This window comes from Apium graveolens, chromosome 11 (assembly GCF_009905375.1).
Source record: "Apium graveolens cultivar Ventura chromosome 11, ASM990537v1, whole genome shotgun sequence".
Classification (NCBI taxonomy): domain Eukaryota; kingdom Viridiplantae; phylum Streptophyta; class Magnoliopsida; order Apiales; family Apiaceae; genus Apium; species Apium graveolens.
Genome location: NC_133657.1, coordinates 52,990,454 through 53,003,688, shown reverse-complemented (window position 1 = coordinate 53,003,688; position 13,235 = coordinate 52,990,454). Strand labels below are relative to the sequence as shown.

Genomic DNA, 13,235 nt, shown 5'->3' with positions numbered 1-13,235 from the left:
ACAAAGCTCATAAACCATAGCTATTTGATTAACTCCATATGTAGCCAAAGAATCAACCTTAATTGATAGTGCTTGGAGCTGGGCTGCAATAGCGGTGGCTGCATCAACTTCCAGAATACCTGTTAGCTTACCTGACGTCATCCTCTGAGTTGGGTTTTGATGCTCATTTGCAGCCATAGTCTCTATAAGATTATACGCCTCAGTATAGCTTTTAGCCCATAGGGCGCCTCCAGCTGCTGCATCGAGCATGGGCCAAGATTGGGCCCCTAAACCATTATAGAAACCAGTGATCACCATCCAATCAGGCATTCCATGATGTGGACATTTTCTCAACATTTCCTTGTAGCGTTCCCAAGCCTCGCACATAGAGTCAGTAGGTTGCTGCGCAAACTGAGTAAGAGCACTCCTCATAGCAGCAGTCTTTGCCATCGAATAAAACTTCACCAGAAACTTTTGCGCAAGGTCTTGCCACGTAGTGATGGACCCAGCTGGTTCAGAATGTAACCAGTCTTTGGCCTTGTCCCTCAGTGAGAATGGAAAAAGCCTCAACTTGATAGCCTCATCAGTCACGCCATTATACTTAAAAGTGGTGCAGATCTCGACAAAATTCCTTATGTGCATGTTGGGGTCTTCAGTTTCCGCTCCTCCAAAAGAAACAGAATTCTGCACCATCTGAATAGTGCCCGGCTTGATTTCAAAGGTGTTAGCTTGAATAGCCGGATGAAGAATGCTTGACTGAATGTCATCAATTTTTGGCCGAGAAAAATCCATAAGAGCTAGATCAGCTTGAACAATATGATCACCCATGTTTACTGGTTCTTTCCGCTCAGTTCCTGAATCCGAATCTTCAAAATCTAACTTCTCCGGAATATCAAGAACTTCGTCTGTCTCCTCAGCTGAATCTAAAGTCCTCTTGCGAGTACGAGAACGAGTTTGCATAAACGCTTGCTAAAGTACCTGAAACACAACCGGAAACAATAAGTAACTACTACGTCCTAATCACTGAGTCTTAATGACCAATGATGGTAAGTACATAAACTAAACAAATATGCCGAGTCCCCGGCAGCGGCGCCAAAAACTTGTTAGGGCGAAAACACGCGCTAATATTCACGCAAGTATACGCGTTCGCAAGTAATATAGAATACTTTCTAGTTCGTTCCCACAGAGAATCAGACTAAATTATTGTCTAATTAAACTCACTCACCAATGTATGATTACTTCTCAATGTTAAGACACTGACACTTAAAATTGTTAACTAAATATTAACTACAATTAACTACTTAATTAATCACTTGATTAACACTTCAAATTATCAATAATAAAATACTCATGAGATCACAACTTCATTACTACTTCCTTCAATAGTCATTGTTATTACCTTTAGTATGTGACAGTGATGATATTAATCGAAATACAACACAAAACTGATAAAAGCCAACTTTCATTGTACTAATACCATTCTACCAAACATCCACAATCAAGATAGAAGTTGAATAGTCATCAATTATGTTGAGTTCCTATATGTCTACAGAAATTGACAACACAACGATTTAAGCACAAGTTATTCCTTTTGATTACATAGGGCAAATAAAACTGTTAGAGTTACCCACTAATCATGCACAACGTACATGAACCTATGCTAGCATGGCAAGTTCTAAATCTCAAGATCCACCGTCGTTTCACGAGAGATTAACACCCTATCTTATATGTTCGTGACACACATAAGACGAATACGCACAACCAATACTAGATATCATACAATCATCACACACTAAAGTATTAAACAATTACTAAAGAATTCCATAATAAATCCGTTGCAACCCTATGATCACGATTAGCCCATAATAGCACTTATCGTCATCATGGGTTCATATGAAATCATGATAAACAAACACAAGAAAATAATAACTAAACTAATTATATTAAATCCGAGTATGTCACAAGAGTAAATAAGTTCAAAGTAAGAAAACTAGCATCCAACGTTACAACGAAACAAGAATCACAAGAAAATATGCTTCCTCTTCGTTGCGGTGTGCTAAATCGGTCTTCTTCCTTATCTCCTTCGCTCCTTGCGTAATACTACTACCTTTTCTCTTAAAAACGTCTCAAATCTACTTATATAATAGTCCCATAAAACTCAGATTACATAGAAGTGGAAGCCAAACAGAATTAGAAGTCCTAAAATAAACTGCCTATTTTCCCGACCCTGCGCGGCCGCTCAGACCTCTACTGGAAAAAATCCTGAGTTGCTCCGTTTCTTCGCCGTAATCTGCCCATTTCTTTCCTCTCGCAATGGTGAACACATGCCAAGGCTTATTCTTGATGATTACTCCCCCAAAATGCATCTAATACCCTGAAACGCATAAACACTAGAAAAACGCATCAAATACACAAAATACTTGATTTCAAGACACCAATTTAAGCCATTTTAAGACGTTCTAAGTGGTATAAAATGCCACTTATCAATGTCCAAACGGAAGTTTCATATGTAAGAATGATGACAATACTTTCTTCTTTTCAGCCTTTGACAAAGTATAAGAGTCAATGGGCACGTATGTTTTCTTTTCGCCTACCCGTGGAGCTAAGGCATCCCTAACACCCATCTCTATCATATCATGACGTGATGCCTCACTGTCTTTGGATTTATACCACATATTAAGTAGAGTACCAATCAGATTATCCCACACATTTTTTTCAATGTGCATAACATTGAGACAATGGTGCACATGGTGAAACTTCCAGTAATCTGACTCGAAAAAATTGACTTCTTTTTCCATACACATTCCACCTTTTTTGAACTCTTTACTTCCTTGCCAAAAGTAAACTTAACTTGTTGCTGCTCCGCTAATACTTCTTCTCCGGAAAGGGGTTGATGTGCGTGTCCATTCTCTTGTTCTCCATTAAAAGTTACCTTCTGCCACCTATATGGATGATGTCGTGACAAGTACCTACAATGACCTTGGTAGCACCTTTTCATACTATGAGTCAAATACTTAGCTATAGTATCTTCGCAGCATACTAGACATGCCATATAACCCTTATTAACGCAGCCAGACAGATTCCCATATATGGGAAAGTCATTTATCGTCCACAAAAACATTTCTCTTAAAGTGAAATAAGATTTAGTATACGCGTCGAAAACATCTGGATCCCCTTCTTTCCAAAGCTTTTTTAGGTCATCGATCATTGGTTGTAGATATACGTCTATATTATTTCCCGGCTCATGTGGACCAGAAACCAATAATTTTAACATCATAAACTTCCTCTTCATGCATAGCCATGGAGGATACCGTGTACATGGACAAGGAATTTTCTTAGAATCATTTGCATTTTCTTCCGCAAAGATCAAAAAATTTTCAACCCCTATTTCATACTCTAACGAATCCCTATCTTTCAAAATCCACGACTTATCCATAAGTTCTAAAATAGGTATGACCAAGCAACCTACCTGATTATCATTCAAACATACACAAGAAATACAAATTAAAATATAGATGCAAGAAACAAATATGAACAACAGAGCAACTATCCTCAATTCATATTATTCGTCTTTCATATATAATTTTAAAATTTATCCTAACACTTCCTAAAGAATTTTAAAATTAAACACATATCATGTCTGAGGTTTAACAACAAAATATAGATGTATGCACACTAATAACTACATGTACAATGTCAAAGGTTTAACACGTACACGTAAAATGTCTACCGTTGCTTAAACTTTTTTCGATTAAACACGTACATATACAATGTCTAAGGCTTACATAATTACATTAGATGCGGAAAAAATACTAACCTCCAAAGCGCAAAATATATATTAAATGCTCTGAATCTAAGCGAAGTCCAAAAGTTAAAACAATGTGCTGCTGCAAAATCAAAATAATTTAATTGTAAATTTCAACAACATAAACATAATCAAAATCGTGTAATTTTAAAACAATGCTTGTACAGAAAAAGTCAAAAAAAAATTAAACACTAAAATATAAAAAACTCTAAAATTGTACATACAATACAAAAAATATTAAAAAATTTACCTTAATAACATAAAACGAACTCCCCAAGTCAAGAACTTCAAAATCTGAGGAAAAAAGAAGACGTAAAAAAGAAAATTAAATAAGAAAATTGAAAAACTCTAAAATTATACATGCAATACAAAAACGATTGAAAAGCTATACCTTAATAACAAAAACGAACTCCCCAAGTCAAGAACTTCAAGATCTGAGGAAAAAAGAAGAGTTCAAAAAAAATATTTAAACCAAATATGAACAAGTCGTAATTAAAGCAAACCAAATATGAACAGGTCGTTAATCGAAAGCAAACCTAGATTCTAAAGAAGGAGTATGAACAATATGCTCACAGTAATTGAGATAGTAATTAGGGTTTATTAGATTTGGGTAGAGAAATTAGGGTTTAAGTTTGAAGAGGGAGGGGGAGACGGTGATGAAGAGAGAGTTGAGAGTGAGAGAGAGTGGATAGTGAGTGAGAGAGAGAGAGAGTTGAAAGTATGGAGTAACAGTAGAGGGTGAAAGGGGGGAAGGGGAGAAGAATTGGGACAAGGGAGGGGCAAATTAGAATTTTGGGGAAGGGAGAACTGAATTTTGTTGTAATAAAAATGGGGAAGAGTATCTATGTAATAGCCGCGTTTTTAATTTTTAATAAAAAGAGATAAGACAATAATTGCTAAATAAACTAATGTACCCGTTTTTTATTTTTTTTAATAAAGATTAGACAAATGCTTAAAATCAAAACCGATGTCTAAAAAGGCTGTAACATCGTTTAAAACTCGACCGATGTTAAAAGTACTATTAACATCAGTGGCTTTCCGAACCGCTGTTAAAGGAGTGATGTCCTTTGCCCTGTTTCTTGTAGTGAGGTCACTATTTCTGCTGCAATCTCTTCTCCACCTATTACTCCTTCAACTTCAACCGTGGTAATGGCATCTGTGATAGTGACCAAACATATGTCTATCCAAGCCACAAAACCTAAATTAAGATCCACGTTAAAGAAGCCAACCTCTATTATCTCTTAAAAGACATCAGTTGTAAGAACTACCACTTCACTTGAGGGTAGTGCTCAGGGTAGTAAGGTGGGTGAGGGAAGGGGTGAACATCAAAGAAACCCCAAGAATAAGGAGGGTGAGGTATGTGTGATCCAAAACAGCCACACTACAGTCTTCCAACAGACTGCGCTGCTTAATAAGGAAATTAGCTCATTGCTAGTTACATCCTCCCAAGAGGATGCAACTATTAAAACAAGCTCTCAACAAAGAGCACATGACAAAAGGGGAAGAGACACAAACCAAACTCAAACTTATATCAGAAAGAAGAAATCAAAACCAATGGGGGAGTCATAGGGTGCAGACACAGTGCCAACAGAAGTCAAATACTCAGTTACTGCACCATCTCAAATTCATATTGATGTGTCTCTAATAAATGTGGGGTTACGACCAAAATCTCTCATTATCAATATACACCATACACACAAAATTCTACCACAAACTCACTAGATGTGGACATGATAAACACATCAATTCCTGAATCTCCGTCTTTGCAATTCTTGGAGAAGTCAAAATCTACAGCAAGTAAGCATCATCTTATTGATGATTTGTTGGCTCACTTGCCATTTCTTTCTGAAAATAATGAGAAGTCTGTGCATAAAAATCTAAAATTAATCTCCACAGACTCAACCATAGTTTCAATTCATAACTCTTTCATTCATACCTCTTCGACGGATATTGTTATTCCTTAACAATACAACAAGAATTACAAAAGGGAGGTTGAATGTAATTTTGGCTACTTTTTTAAATTAAAGAATGTTCTAACTTGATAAAATATAATAGTAATAAAAACAAAAGCTTCTAAAACTCTCTGGTGGATTTAAAAGTATCCATATGATATATATATATTAATTGAGAACCCTGTGAAGCTTTGAATAGCTCACTGTTGCTTTACAAGTTGAACAAACAAAACTACAGATTAATGCTTACAGAATACAGCTTGATATTTTTCTCTAAAAATAAGCTTGCTTAGTTAATCGTTCTACTTGATACACTTGGTTTATATATCACCAAGTTACATGACTATAAGAAAAGATAATAAAACAAAGTTTATCTAGTCTAAAATCATGCTACTTCGTTATTCTTTCCAGTATCTTTGACTGTCTTCACAATTGCATGGAAATGGTAATGCTTCTTTGTTCTCTAACACCTGCAATTAGGCTGCCACATTCCATTTGCAAACACCCAATGCATGTGACTGTGTTGTCACTATCAACAACTATTTGAATTAGATCATTCGTCGGGACATTGTTGATCATCCGTCGGGAGCTTTTGTTGACCATCCGTCGGGAGCCTTTGTGAACCATCCGTCTCGAGCCTTTTCTGTCACTTGACTCCATTTCATTTATACAGAATTACAAGACATCTTATATTTATAATTAGTCACCCTATTTTGTATATCAACTAGTAGTCAACATGACTTATATACTCCTACAGAATCTACACATTGTTGCTTGCTGAAATGTGCTACAATCTTATTGTTATATAAGCTGCACTCTCGATGAATGTTCAGTTACCATCCATCGGGACTATAAAGATCATCCGTCGGGATAGTAATAAAGCATCCGTCGAAAGCTACAAAATTCACTAAGTTAAATCTACTAAGGTATTTTGTTAATCTTATAATCAAGTACACAACATATTCCTAATAATCTCCCCCAATTTATGTCTACTAGAATTGTAGCCATAAATAAAGAGAAACTTGATGATAACAAAACACCCTAAATATACAGTATGAGAAATAGTAGATAAAACTGACAAGTGCTACAAAATTTATTTGAAAATTGAACAAAGTAAAGTGTACAAAGAGTTCTCACATTCATTGTCAAGGTGCTCCTCTAGTCTGAGCAGATGATTTCTATTTTCTTGACTTTCTGGATTTCTTTCCAAGATCTCTGTCATTTTCTTCTATTTGATTCTAGAGTTGTCTGTGGAATTCAAGTTCATCAGCTTCAGATAGATCCAGTTTTTCTTGCATTCAATTGAGTCTCATTGCTAGAGATATCATCCAGTCTGAAGAATCTTCTTACACCTTTGTCATCCATCAATTCCATCAGCCAATAAGGCCTCAAATGTACTCTTTCTCCTGTGAAAGGAATTGATAGAGTTTTTGGAAGTGCATCTTTGGATTTATTACTCCTTAGCTCTTCAATCTTCTTTAGAACTAATCTCCTTGCAGTCACATTAAATCCAAAGTTCTTTTTGAAGGATGAGTAGATCTTTATCAGTACATAACAACTTTCTTCAAGAATCCTGTGAAAGGGCCATGTGATTTCTCTCCCTGCCTTGTATTTAAACACCAGTCTCTCAGGAAGATGTCTGTGAGCATCAATTCCTCTTACTTCTTCCAGTTCATCCAGGTAAAGGTTTATTTCAGAAAACTCCTTGATATCCCATATATACAAAAGATCTCCCTTGTTGACTGTGGGTTGAGATTTGTCTAATGTCTTGGTTCTGAGAGTCACAGGCTTGCTCTTCTTGGTTGCTTTTATCTTTGTTTTTTTTGGCTTGTTGAAGATTGGCAAATTTAGTTCAGGAATTGGTAGACTATGCCAGTCTATTGGCTCATCCTTTGGAAGAATAGGCTCACCATGAAAGTTCTTTGTTGGATCCACCTTAAATTCCTCATTTTCCATAGAGGGCTTGGATGTTTGAGTTGGTGTTGTAGACTGTGTAGGAATGTAGTCTTCCATTTCCTCATCAGTGAAGTCCAATTTCTTCTTGATTCTTTGCTTGTATCTTGGTGTCTTTATCTGTTGAGCTTCATTCTGCACTTTTTGATCCAATTTTCCTTTTGAATGGAGCTTGTATCTGCATTTTCTTTTCTGTTGTGGTTCTTGATACATTTTCTGATCTTGAGCTTCAGTAATCACATGTGGTTTCTCAGATATCTCAGTTGCAGTTTTGATAGCTTGAAGTTTAGCCAAGATAGCATCTTGCTTCTTTTTCTGTTTGAGCTTTTTAGCATCTAAAACAGCCTGCTTCTTTTCTTGCTTGATCCTTTCTTTTTCTTCTTTCTTAGCTGCTGCAAACTGAGGGTGTCTAGCCACCACCCATATCTCTTTACCATTTCTGTAGATTTTGGAAATTCTTCTTTTAAGTGCTGAATCAGCTAGATCCTTGAAAAATGCAATTGACCTTGCCAACAGCTTCTTTTCATCTGGCCTTGGTGTCTCAAACATAAGATCCACAGGTTTTAGTCTGAGAACTTTGAATATTTCCTTTTTGGCTTCAAAATTAGATTGGCTTTTGGAGATTTGATGCATGAAGTTTGGCCTTTTTCCTAGCTACCAAGACTCATTTCATTCACTGGAACTTGTATGACTTGAGAGTGGTGATGAAAAGTTTTGTCTTGTTTCTGTATTTGACCAAATTTCTTTTCGATGTCTACATCAATATTCTTCCAATTGATTATGCCTACTGGCTCCTTCTCAGCTGCTGCTACATCAATCTTTGTCAGTTTGTCATTTGATTTCAGTTTTGCTGCTGCTAGATTGATGAGATCAATGCTATCTATAGTTGGTGGCTTAGTAAAAGCAATTGCTGGCACAATTGCTTTGCTGACTTGAATGTTTAGCACTTGCTCCCCCTCACTTGTTGACCCTCCTTAACTAACTGGGACAAGTGATTCTTCTTTCTCCCCCTTTTTGTTATCATCAAGTAGAGTTGAGGAAGAAGTCTGTGCAACCACCAACTTTTGAAGCAACTGAGTTTGTTGTGCTTGATATAACTGGATAGCTGTGAGAGAGGCCTCTACAACTTTGAGTCTTGTATCTAAGGAATCAACTTTGGTTGCAAGACTAGAGTTCTTTAACTGTCTGTTGATGTCAAGCACTGTTGTGTCTGGAAATTTAGCATCAATCTGTCTGAGACATCCTTCTTGACTTGAGTAATCTCTATTTTGATTGAAGTGACATTTAGATTGTGTTGAAGAGCCTATATTTGATGTAATTGTAGAGAGTTGAGGTGTGCCTGTAAGAGCTGCTTGGTGCTTGCATTTGTTGTGGATTTAAGAGCAGTTTGTGTCTGTTTAATGAGTTGGATGAGAGTGGTCTTGAAGTGATGTTCATCACACACCTTTGACAATGCCCAAGATGGCATACCAGATCTGGAACTAAGGCCTACTTCTCCCCTAGGTCCATTGGCTCCTCTTCATCATCATTCTCATCTCCAAAGAACTCTTCAGACCCATCAATGCCATAGTCAATGTCATCACCAGCTTTAGAAGGCATGGTGGTGATAACATCCTTTGCTCTTTGTATGGATTCAGTTATATGCACCAAGTTGAGCATCCTTTATGCAGCCACATTATCTTGTTCAGCTAGAACTTGATATGCTGACACAAGGTGAGTAAATGCCTCAGCTTCAAAAGAGGCAGAATCTAAAACAACTTGATATTCTTGCTGAATTAGTTATCTCTTGTCAGCCTCATTGACATCCATTAACTCATTTACAATGGGCTCTTCCCATTCAGATGAATTTGCTTTTCTCTCAATTTATCTTTGTTTTTTCATCAAGGGCTCCCCTTGGCTTCCCACCCTCACACCCTCACCTTCACCTTCTAAGGTGGGACTCCTCTCAGTTACTTTTGCCAGGCTCTTTTCCTCTCCTTTTGCCTGGGAGCATCCCAGCCTCTCACTAATATCACTCCCTTCCCTTAGTCCTAGAAGTGATTGTACTACTACTAGCTCATCTACACTTGTGACAACAGTTGTGAAATTAGGTTGTGTAGTGAACACTAACGGATGAGGAACATCCATCGGTATAGTAGTTTGAGAATCTGACGGATGACTGCTGTTAGGCACATCCGTCGGGATATAATCACTAACCGACGGATGAACAATATCCGTCAGGATGGAAGAAATGATAGAGTTTGGAGTGGAAACTATTGTAGACTGTGCAGATTGATGAGGATTTGGACACAGATGTCTCAATAGTCCCTGAAAGAATTGACAAGTTAGCCAACAAATCATCTAGAAGATGATGCTGACTTGCACTGATTTTTTGGCTTCCCCAATAGAGTTAAGAAAGGGGAATCAAGTGTTGATGTGTGAATCATGTCCACATCCAAAGAGTTTATGGGAGATTCTTGTTTATGTGTGGCTTCAATAATTAAACATTTTGGCCGTGACTCCATATTTGTTGGAGCCACATCAAACTGAATTTGAGATGGTGCAATGACCGAGTCTTTAGCTGCAGTTTGCACTGTGTGTGTTCCCTGTGCATCCCCAATTATTTTGGATTTCTTCTTTATGGCATAGGTTTGGGGTGAGCTTGTGTCCCTTTCCCTCTTGGCCTGTGCTCCTGGTTGGGAGCTTGTTTCGATAGTAACATCCTTTTGGGAGGATGAAACTACAGATGTGCTAATTTCCTTATTAATCACCACAGTTTGTTGGGAAACTGTGGTGTGGCTAGGCTTGGGTGCACTCACCTCTCCAACCTTATCCTTAGGGTTTCTTTGATTTTCACCCTGTCCCTCACCCAACTCACTTCCCTTCACACTCCCCTCTTTAGGTTTGGTAGATTTTGCAACTGGTTTCTTTTGAGAGACACCAGAGGGGGCTTTCTTTGTTTTGGATTTTAAAGTTTTTGTTTTGGTAGCTTGGGTAGGCATCTGTTGGGTCATTGACACAGATGCCATAGCTACACTTGAAGGCAAAGAAATTTGTGAGGTTGGAAGATAGTGGTGCTTACCTCACTTACCTGAGGGCCCTCCATGATTGGAAAATAGAAGAGGGGAACCTCTTTGTGATGACTTGCTCTGTTGAGGTCTGCAATTATTCTTCCTTCTTGAACCCAATAATCCAGCTTGTTCGTTGGATTCTCAATAGCAATATTCTCATTTAAATGGTTAGCAAGAATCATAAAGAATCTAGCATAATAGACACTTTTACCTCTTTTATTAACTTCTCCTAACTTATAGCCTAGTTCAAACATAACCATGTCACTGAAATTATGATAATTAACAGTAACTAACATATAAAGCATGTTAAGCATGGCAGTATTAACAAAATCAAAATTACTTACTTTACCATAAAACACCTTAGTAACTACATCACACAAATAGCTCCATTCCCTTCTAAGACGTAGCCTCCTAATCTTACTTAACTTAGAAGTAGGAAGTGCATAGCCAATAAAATTAAGCATGGTAACTAAATTAGCATCACTGTGTGGAACAATAGTAGTGTTATATGGAATTTTAAAACAAGCTTTGATAATGTCACTATTAATGCAATGCTCCTCACCTTTGATGGTGAGAGTGATGGTTTTGTCTAAAGACTGGTACACATCAGTTGTCCACATCTCCTCCATAACTTCACAGTTGATTGTGGGTGATTCCAGCATAGCATAATTAAGTTTACAAATTTTCACAAAATCCATCATTTTGTGAAAGTCTTCAGATGCCGGAATTTCCTTGTTCACAAGAGCTACAAAGTTATTCTTTTCATAGATGAATCCAGAACGAGGCATGATTTTGACTACTGGTGCCATTGTTAAAGTAGAGAAATTTGCAGAGAGAGAGAGAGTATTTGTTTTGGAGAAGAAGAGAGTTAGAGCAATTGAATTGAGAATGATAAAAGAAAAAAATGAAAATGAATTTTTCTTTTATACTATCTAAAAAATAAACTGTCAAAAGTAATAAAGTAACCAATCAAAATAGCCCAAAATAGACGTTTAAATTAAAATAAACTGTCAAAATTCTATCAATTATCTGTCGTGATATACTTGCAGACTGTAAGTAAACCCGATGGATAATGTTCAGAAAATTAACGGCTATAATTTGGACAATTCGACGGATGAGAATATAACAATTTATCCGTCAGGTTTTAAAATATTCCAGATAGGTAATTGATTTTTATTAAGATATTCTATTCCGACGGATGATCAAACTCGATGGATAATGAGCATCTGTCGGGATGTAATTTTTCAATTAGCCAAAATTTCATCCAAAACAGAAAAATCAATTAAGTTTCTGGCTGCATTGTAACTTGCAAAAATATCAGAAAGGATTCAATAATAATTAAGCATACCTAACTCACTTACCAACCTTGAAAATGTGGATTCATCAAGTGTCTTGGTAAAGAAATATGCAGCTGCTTTTCACTTGGAACCAAATGAAGTTTCATAGTACCATTCATTACATGTTCCCTAATGATTTCATAGTACATAGCTTCTGTTTTAACCTCAATCTTTTCAAGTCTGTCATTCAATTGCTTGATAGACATGTGACCAACATTAGCTCTCTTTTCTTTTCTAACTTGACTTGATTCTCCTGGAACAAAGTTCTTAGAAACCGATCCATACTTTTCATTAAGCTTGATTAACTGAGATTTGCTAACTGACTTTGTTTGACTCGACGGATGATCATGTTTCTCATCCGACGGATGTTCCTCATCATCCGTCGACTCAACATCAGTCAAGTTACCATCTTTCAGATTGGATTCCAGTTTCTCCTTACTCTTTTTCCAGGCTGCATAACAAAAGGATTCCATACCTTGAACTTTGGTAATCTCAGCATGAACATCTCTAGATGTTTTCCATGCTTTAATTACTTCTTGTTCTCGTTCAAGCTGCTTTCTTAAAATCTCCTCTTTCTTTAGGGACTCAGTTAGTTCATCTTTAGCAATCTTGCATTCAATCCTCAATTTTTCAAATTCAATGAATTGAGACTCTAGCACATTATTCCTCTCACTTAAAAAAAAAATTCTTTAATTTTAGTATTTTCCTTAGTGAGGGACTTGAGTGTAACACGCAGGTGGTATAATTCAGTAGACATGTCATTTATTGGATCATTACACTCATCTTTAGTTAAATGTGTTAGGTTAGTTGTGATTACCTGATTGCTTGATGAACTTGTCTCTGTTTCATTTAACTTGGCCATTAGGGCTAGATTAACATAGCTCGTTTCTTCATCTTCATCCAATCCATCTCCAGCCCAATCATTCTTCTGTGTAATGAAAGCCCTTTCCTTTTGTTTGAGCAGCTCAAAGTGTTTTTGCTTAAAATCAACAGGCTCAAACTTCTTTTTTATAGAATCATACTTTCTACCTCATTGGCAAAATGACCAGCTAAGCCGTATTTGAAACACTTGAATTTGGATTTATCCACCATGTTTCTATTTGGCTTAGCAGCTCCAAAATTCTTCTTGAATTTAAGCTTGGCAAATCTTCTGGATAGG

At 36.8% G+C, this 13,235-nt stretch overlaps 1 non-coding gene across 1 annotated transcript; it reads left to right on the top strand.

Annotated features, from left to right (window-relative positions):
- The first annotated feature begins 307 nt into the window (after positions 1–307).
- On the top strand, positions 308–414 carry LOC141698970 (small nucleolar RNA R71). Its single transcript, XR_012565464.1, has one exon. It is a non-coding gene; the product is annotated as a small nucleolar RNA R71 (small nucleolar RNA).
- The last annotated feature ends 12,821 nt before the right edge of the window (positions 415–13,235 follow it).